Here is a 7,464-nt window from a genome sequence, read left to right as displayed (position 1 = left end):
TTGTTAACTGTGGTAGAATATATCTAATACACACTTTAACCATTTTCATGTATATAGTTCAGTGGCATTATGTGTGTTGATATTGATGTTCAAGACATCATGTCCTTCCTAAGGAATATTTGGTTTTAAATCAAAATCTCTTTTCTAGAACCTTCTTTTTGTTAAGGGATGATGACTGATAGTGTGGTTAAAGTGTACATGCGTGCAGTGTGCCCACTACTTATTCTCTGTCTTTCACAACCTAGTGTCTGTATATAATATTTTATTTTTTTTGTATATAATATTTTAGATCCCTCTTGCACACCTAGTGCATTTGTGCTCTCAGCCACGTATATAACCAGCCACACTTACCCTCTGTTTGGTGAACGATGTCCTTTCCACTCTCCTAATTTGTTTCCTCTTAGTTTAAAATTATATTTTTAAACTTTCCTTTACTTCTCTTTTTACTTTTATTTCTCCTAATTGCTCCTTCTTTTAACTTCATGTAGCAAAAATGAAGAAAAAAGTATTCACGAATAATGTTTCAAATGTTCTTTGTTTTTAACACCTTCGGTACTTGGGCAATTTTATTTTTTAGGTTTTTTTTTTCTTTTTCTTTTTTTTCTCCATAATTTTATTGAGAAACAAATATCCTAGGGTAATAGGAGACAGTTTAAAACCAAATTGGTAGGACAGTTTCAATAATTAACACATTACATATGTTCTTCCTAGTGGTTAATTGCTGTACAAGATGCGGACATGATATCCTATTTACAAACACCATTAGAACAAATCACTCTATTCATTAAGAGAATGTAACTATATATCTATCCTAACCACTTTGAATACACAGATACAAAATGGACATTCATCTGTATCCCCTTTTTTTGTTAAGTTCCGTTATTTGAATATTATAGGTATGTAAACTCAGCAAAATATTCTAAAAGAGTCCAGTAGCCCATAATAGTATTGGGTCTTCTGCTTCACTGGCAATGTCAGAAATTGTTGACCTGAGTCCCCTACAGGTCAACATAACACCATGGCTTTACTTCTTATACTTCGCTTATATATTTTTTCTGCTGGATGGTTAAGACCAAGGTAAAGCAGGACCTATGCAGCAAGAGTTGTAACTTTTGGGTATGAGAAGGTCAGTGAAATCCCCTCAGGATTTATCTTGAGATCCTGTACCTCAGATTGTAGAACCTTTGTCAGTGTCAGCCATGTGGATGAGTCACGGCCCTTGTTTGGCCAATGTGCTCTCTGTGAAAGCCTGAGAGAATGTTTTCTCTCCATGTGACTCTCCTTAGGCACACTCTACATCATTGATCACTTTCCTCTTTGGCCTCATAATCTCCTTGATCAGAAAATTTGGGACACTACCAAGTTACATGACATTACAGTACAAGTTCTCATATGTTCTGAGTCTTAATTGGGCAATTTTATTTTTATAGCACACCAGAGTCAAAAAATGCACCTCAGAATTTCATTTAATTAGCAAAATAAGTATGTATTTATGTCTATGTCCTAACAATTGAAAGACCATTATAAAAATAATATTCATGAATTGAAAGTCAAATTACTTTTATTTTATTCGTGGAAAACCAAAATTACTACTAAGATGTGTGCTTGTTAATACTATCCAGTCCTCAAACTGTGAAGTCCTGTAATCCACTCTCATCTTTATTTCTTATTTCACTGGAATTTGGCATTTCACACAACCATCATCAAAATTTCATTTTTGCAAGGCAATCACATCATTGAAGGAAAAATATGATCTAGTATTGAAATTAAAATACTGTAATTTGTGTTGTCGCAATGGATGTTGTTGTGGCATTGTTTGTTTGCATATCTTAAATACATTTTACCATTCCCTGTGAGTTTACTGTGGTCAGCTGGGACACCATAAGTAGCACAGTTAGGGAGTCGTTGGTTTTAGAGCCAGACAATGCTATTTGTATGAAAGAACAGCACTGTGGAGAATAGAAGCAGACATGCTAAAGGTATTCATCTTCGAAGTCCTCTGTAAGGCCTCTAGATCCTCTTTTTAAAAGTTCTCTGTAGATGTGACAATGTGTCATTTTATTCTTAGAATGAAACTTGTCCTCTTCTTAAGCACTAACCCTTTGTTTTAAAATCAACTATTTCATATTCATTTGTTTCTGCTATTGTTGTTATTCACTAGTATTTTTTTTCTTTTTGTTATTGTATGCTCTTCTTTTCACAAAATAATTTCTATTTTAGGCTAGTTTAGTTTTTAGGTTTAGCCTGTGCCTAATAATGAAGCATTTCTGACATGTAGAACACATGATAACTTCCAACCCATTAACTTACAAAGCTACTTCCAGGATCTTGCTTATTGTTTAACTGGAGACTTTGCCGTAGAAGTTCCCTGAAGCAAGTCAAGAATCTCACTCATTGCCATGTTGAAGTTACTATCTTTGCTGTCTGTCCAAGAGATAAACTGGTTTTGGACACAGATGTTTGGTTTGCCTTTGTCCTTGATTCCTTTGTGATTTCTCTTCGACAATGCACTCTTCACGTATTTACCTCTCAGCTTTTCTTACTGGCAAGACTTGGTTTAAGAAACCAACGGGAAGACAGACGAATTGTGAATGCAACTATCTTTGACCTTTGCTACCTTTAGTTTGATTAATGATGCTAGACTACAAAATCAAAGGGCTTTCTGTGGGTATTCATTTTGATTAAAGGCTGTCTTAATCTGGTCAGGTTGTAACAAACATCATAATCATAGACAGGGTGGCTCATAAATAATGGAAATTTATTTCTCATTGTTCTGGAGATGAAGAAAGTCAAGATAATTCAGTGTCAGCTAGCCGCTGTTTTGTGGTGGGAGGGTTTGATTTGTTTGTTTTTGTTTTCTGTCCTCAAATGGCAAAAGGGGCAAAGAAACTTTGTATGGTCTTTGATGAAGGAAATAATCTTGATTTTTATATTTCTGGCTTTCTCCTTATAAGGGCATCAGTCATCTCCCAAGGTCCTACCTTCATCACACTAGTCACCCTTAAAATTAGGATTTTAAAAGGTAGGGCAGATAGCTCATTGGATTAAAGCATGTACTTAGGCAGACGCAAGGACCAGGGTTTATTCCCTGGCATGCCATGCCAACCCCATCCCTGGGGCTTGCTAAGATGGCAACTGAGCCTGGGCGTGGTGGCACACACCTGTAATCCCAGAGCTTGGGAGGCTGAAGGCAGGAGGATCACTAGGAGTCCAATCTGTGTAGTGAGACCCTGTAGACTCTGTACTAACTGCATAAAAAAAAAAATTAGGATTTTAACAAATGAATGAATAGCACACAGTCTGTAGCAGGATTCAACTGCATTCTTTTTATTGTGTTTCATTAAAAATCTTTTGGGGCCAGGGAGTTGGCTCTGTAGATCAAACACTTCCCTGGCAAGCACAAGGGTCTGAGTTTAATCCCCCATTCCAGAAAAAAAAAATCTTTCAAGAGAAATGGTAGTATATTAAGCATAGGACATGTTAAAATTTCTTTTTGATGGGGAGATTTTAGAATATAAGCATAGGAATTTTTTAAACATGTGGAAACTTCTGAAAATAGAAATTAATATTTTGTAAAGTATTAAAATAATTTCAAATTTAAAGTATTATTCCTATATAATCCCTGTATTGCAAATGGATATGTTTCAGCTAGTGCTCTCTATAGCTTGAGAAACATTCATGTAACTTCTCATAACTTTACCTTCCATCTCAGTAAACGCACAGGCTACATTATTTAATTGGTTTACTGAGTGTTTTTCTCTTTTTTCTTTCAGATTTTATTGAACTTATCCAACATATCTTGCTGGCTGAAATTGAGGTCAGTGCTACATTTATATTGATCATGAATAAATTGAAATAAGATAAAAGTGCCCTGGGCTCTCAATTGTTAGAGCATGATATCTTTGCAAAGTACGTAAAAAGCTGAAATGAAGTGGAAATTGATTATTTTTCAAACTTGGCTCACTAAAAAACGTGGTTTCCTGAGCATGTTTCTTTTCATAGTGGTTATAGTTTTTTTAACGCATGTTAAACTCCTTTCACCTTAGTGGCTGGGTTTTGATTAAATATAAAGATCAGTTTTATTTAATTCATTTTATTAACAGCAGTATTAAAAGTATGGCCTCTTTAGAAGGCTGAACAGTATGTTAAAGAATGCTCCGCTTTCTGAATTCACAGGCATACTCTTGATTACATGTTCAGTACCCACAGAGAATTCATGTAGTGAGGAGAATAGATTTGAAAATACATTTCTGAGCTAAAAATTTCAATTAACTAGAAGACTATTAAGATATAAGTTGAGTTTATTGAAAACACATAGCCTGGCTTCCTCTTCTTATATGCTGCTTAGTATATTCTATGTACATTTAAACAATGCATTTTCTCTTAAAATTACTTAAACTGTGTCTGCTCTTTTTTCCTAAGTTCCATGTCACTTACCTGCCAAACAGAAATTACAACAGGGTAAGACATTTGTAGAATGTATTTATTTGAAGTAGGAATATTTTCAGTGAACAAAATTAAGCCTGAATTTTTCCCTTTTATTTTAATAAGACGCAAACTTTTCATTTTCTGGTTTTTAGTTTCTGGTTAATATGATCAATATAGTATTTTGAAATCGTGTTTTAATCTGGCCAACTTTAAAAAGTGAACAAAAAGTAAAATGAAATAAGATTTTGTTAGAAAAAAATAGTAATAATACACAAAATTCTGTCTTAATCTGACAGGCACAGATAAGATAAAAGTGCCCTGGACTCTCGATTGCTATATCATATCTTTGCAAAGTAAGTAAAAAGCTGAAATGAAGTGGAAATTGATATACATAAAACATGCAAAATGTGGAAATATGTTTCAAACCCTACTATCAGGTCTGCTGAAATGAGAATAAAAAGAATGATAAAAGAAATTGTATGATTATTTTAAATAATTTTATGAAAGGAGGTAGATTTATCAAAACTTTTACAAAATGCATTATTGGGCTGGGGAGATGGCTCAGTGAAATAAGTACTTGCCTGGCAAGCACAAGGTCCTGAGTTCAATCCCTGGTACCACCAAAAAAAAAAAAAGTATTAAATGTATTATGACTGGCAAAATAGCTCAGCAGATTAAATGCCTGTTTAGGCAAGCAGAGGGATGGTTTCCATCCCCAGAACCCCATGCCACGCCAGCCCTGCCCCCAGGCACACTGAGTTGGCGACAGTCCGGTTATAGTGATACACGCCTGTAATCCCAGCACTGGGGAGGCTGAAAACACAAAGATCACTATGAGTCCAAGCTCCATAGTGAGACCTTGTACCAAATACATTTTTTAAAAAATTATTAATTCATGAGAAGCAGTTTCATATTCCACACAGAATATATATATTGAAAATTACCATTATTTTCTCAACCAGAACTAAATTGTTTTGGTTGACAAAAGAAATGTTCCTTTTTATAAAAATCTTGTTTTTCTATATTACTTGACAAAAATGAAAATGATTGCTCAATACAAGCAAGATATAAATAAAAACACATGAAATGATTTATGAAAAATCCTATTGCAATACCACATTAATTATAAGATGTACATTTTCACATGAAATCAGGTGATTTTACAATTAAATGGGCAACATTTTTTTTCTTCGTGATAAATGGTGTGTATATTTTAGTGAATTGCAACTTAGATTCTGTGAAACACAATATTACTGAATGTGCAGTGAGAAAAATGAAATCCTTAATATAGAAATGAATTGGACAGCATATAAAAAGTAGGAAAGTAGACAATAATTTTTAACCTGTTAGCTACACACTTTGCTTTTGAAAATAAGCTGTAATTTTTTGAGTTATTTATTTTTGTTTATCATTAAACTGATACCAGTTTTTTGATGTTATTCTCATGTTATTGTATTTTTTAAAAATTAAAGTTAAACTTTGCATCCTCTAACTTTCACTTAGTTGAAAATGTGATTTTTAAGTGGTTGTAAATATTTTAATATAGTTATTGTATAATTTACTTCACAATTTACCCACTGTTGGGCAGTAAGACTTTATAGTATTTTACTGTTATGGATAGCGTTATTATGAAAATGATTCTACAAAATGTTTATGTTCACCACTAACACTGTTCTTAGTATGACTTCTATACAGTTTAAGGAACAGTAATACATTTGGAGTTATGCATTGTGAACATTAGTCAAAATTTTTGTACCAGTTCACAGTCTGTGGTATCATATCATATTGCATATTGCAATTTGGATATTGCCAGATTGCAATATCCAGTATTAGAATTAGAATTTTTGAATTATTTTTCCATTTGATATGCAAACAATGGTTTCTCACTTTAAAAAAAATCTAATGTGGAATAGAAAAGTGGTCTTATAAAGGCAAGCCATTGGTCATTAAAAATCAATGTAAACAAAATAATTTCCTTTTTGCATAAAATTGCCTGTCAATGTTACTTGCACTAACGCTATCTTTGTCATCTTGGGGAAGGCTACTCAGTCTTGTGTTGTTGAAGCAACAATGTCAGAAACTGAATATTTTCCATTACTATAAAGACAGATGATGGTTTATGTTGTATTAATCATGTTTTTCTTGAAAAAGAGATTCAGAATCCTGAGGGATGGAGCCAGTATAACAGTTTTAATAGAGGTCTAAGCTTACTTACATCGAAATATTGCTTAACAAGTGGCATAAGGCACAGCTGTTTTTCTGGAAGTGTTTGAAATGCTGTAAGAAGAATTAAGATTATTCTACATGTCTGACAGGCGCAAAAGGTTAAAATGCTTGTTAGCTAGTGTGGAGGTTTCATGAATTTTGTCCTGAATGTTTTAAAAAATTTAGAGTGCTGTCCTAAATTGATGTCTAGTGTCTTTAGTCTGATTTTTGCAAATGAAAAGTTAAAAGACAGATATTGCTATACATTTCAGGTTATCTTTATCAATGTTTCTTCTTCATCCAGTGAATAAATATTTTCTTTTATCCTTTCTCAATGCACTCAATACATAGATTCATATTCTTTTAGCAAAGATATTGTTGGCAAACAAAGTAGTATATTACTCAAATAAACAGATTTGTACTGAAAAAAAGGATACAAAATTCTACTTCTGTAATGAAATCTGGAGTGGAAGGAGGGTACCATTTACACTCTCCCAGTAAGCTTCAGGGCTCTGAGCTGTCCAGAGACGAGGCAGAACTTTGGTAGCTGCTTGGTCAGCCAGCTTTGTGGCACTGTCGTAGGGAGAAGTCGTAGTTCTCTTCCGTCTTGTTTCCTATTGCTTCACATATCTCTCACAGCATATCTTCTCACTTTATTATGAGTCCTTCTAGATGTGTCTGTCTCATTTAGCAGTACCTATCAGCTCATTAAGGAGAGCCGGGGTCTTTATTTTTTGCTCATTGCCCTAGTGGGACTCTAAAAGAAATGTGTATATGTTGAATTATTGCGATCGAACACAATGAAAACCTCATATTATCTACCTGTAGAGT

The 7,464-nt window shown here is 33.7% G+C and overlaps 1 protein-coding gene across 3 annotated transcripts in view; it reads left to right on the top strand.

Moving 5' to 3' along the window:
- The window catches only part of Map2 (microtubule associated protein 2), a 306,953-nt gene that overhangs the window by 77,269 nt on the left and 222,220 nt on the right, over positions 1-7,464 (top strand). For all 3 annotated transcript variants that reach the window (XM_004626615.2, XM_004626614.2, XM_004626613.2), the window contains exon 2: positions 3,774-3,817. The gene's annotated coding sequence lies outside the window, so the exon portion shown is untranslated. The remainder of the gene's footprint in view (positions 1-3,773; positions 3,818-7,464) is intronic.

Source organism: Octodon degus, unplaced genomic scaffold (genome assembly GCF_000260255.1).
Source record: "Octodon degus isolate 3935 unplaced genomic scaffold, OctDeg1.0 scaffold00016, whole genome shotgun sequence".
Lineage (NCBI taxonomy): Eukaryota > Metazoa > Chordata > Mammalia > Rodentia > Octodontidae > Octodon > Octodon degus.
The sequence above is the reverse complement of the archived record's forward strand: the minus strand, read 5'-3'. Positions and strand labels throughout refer to the sequence as shown.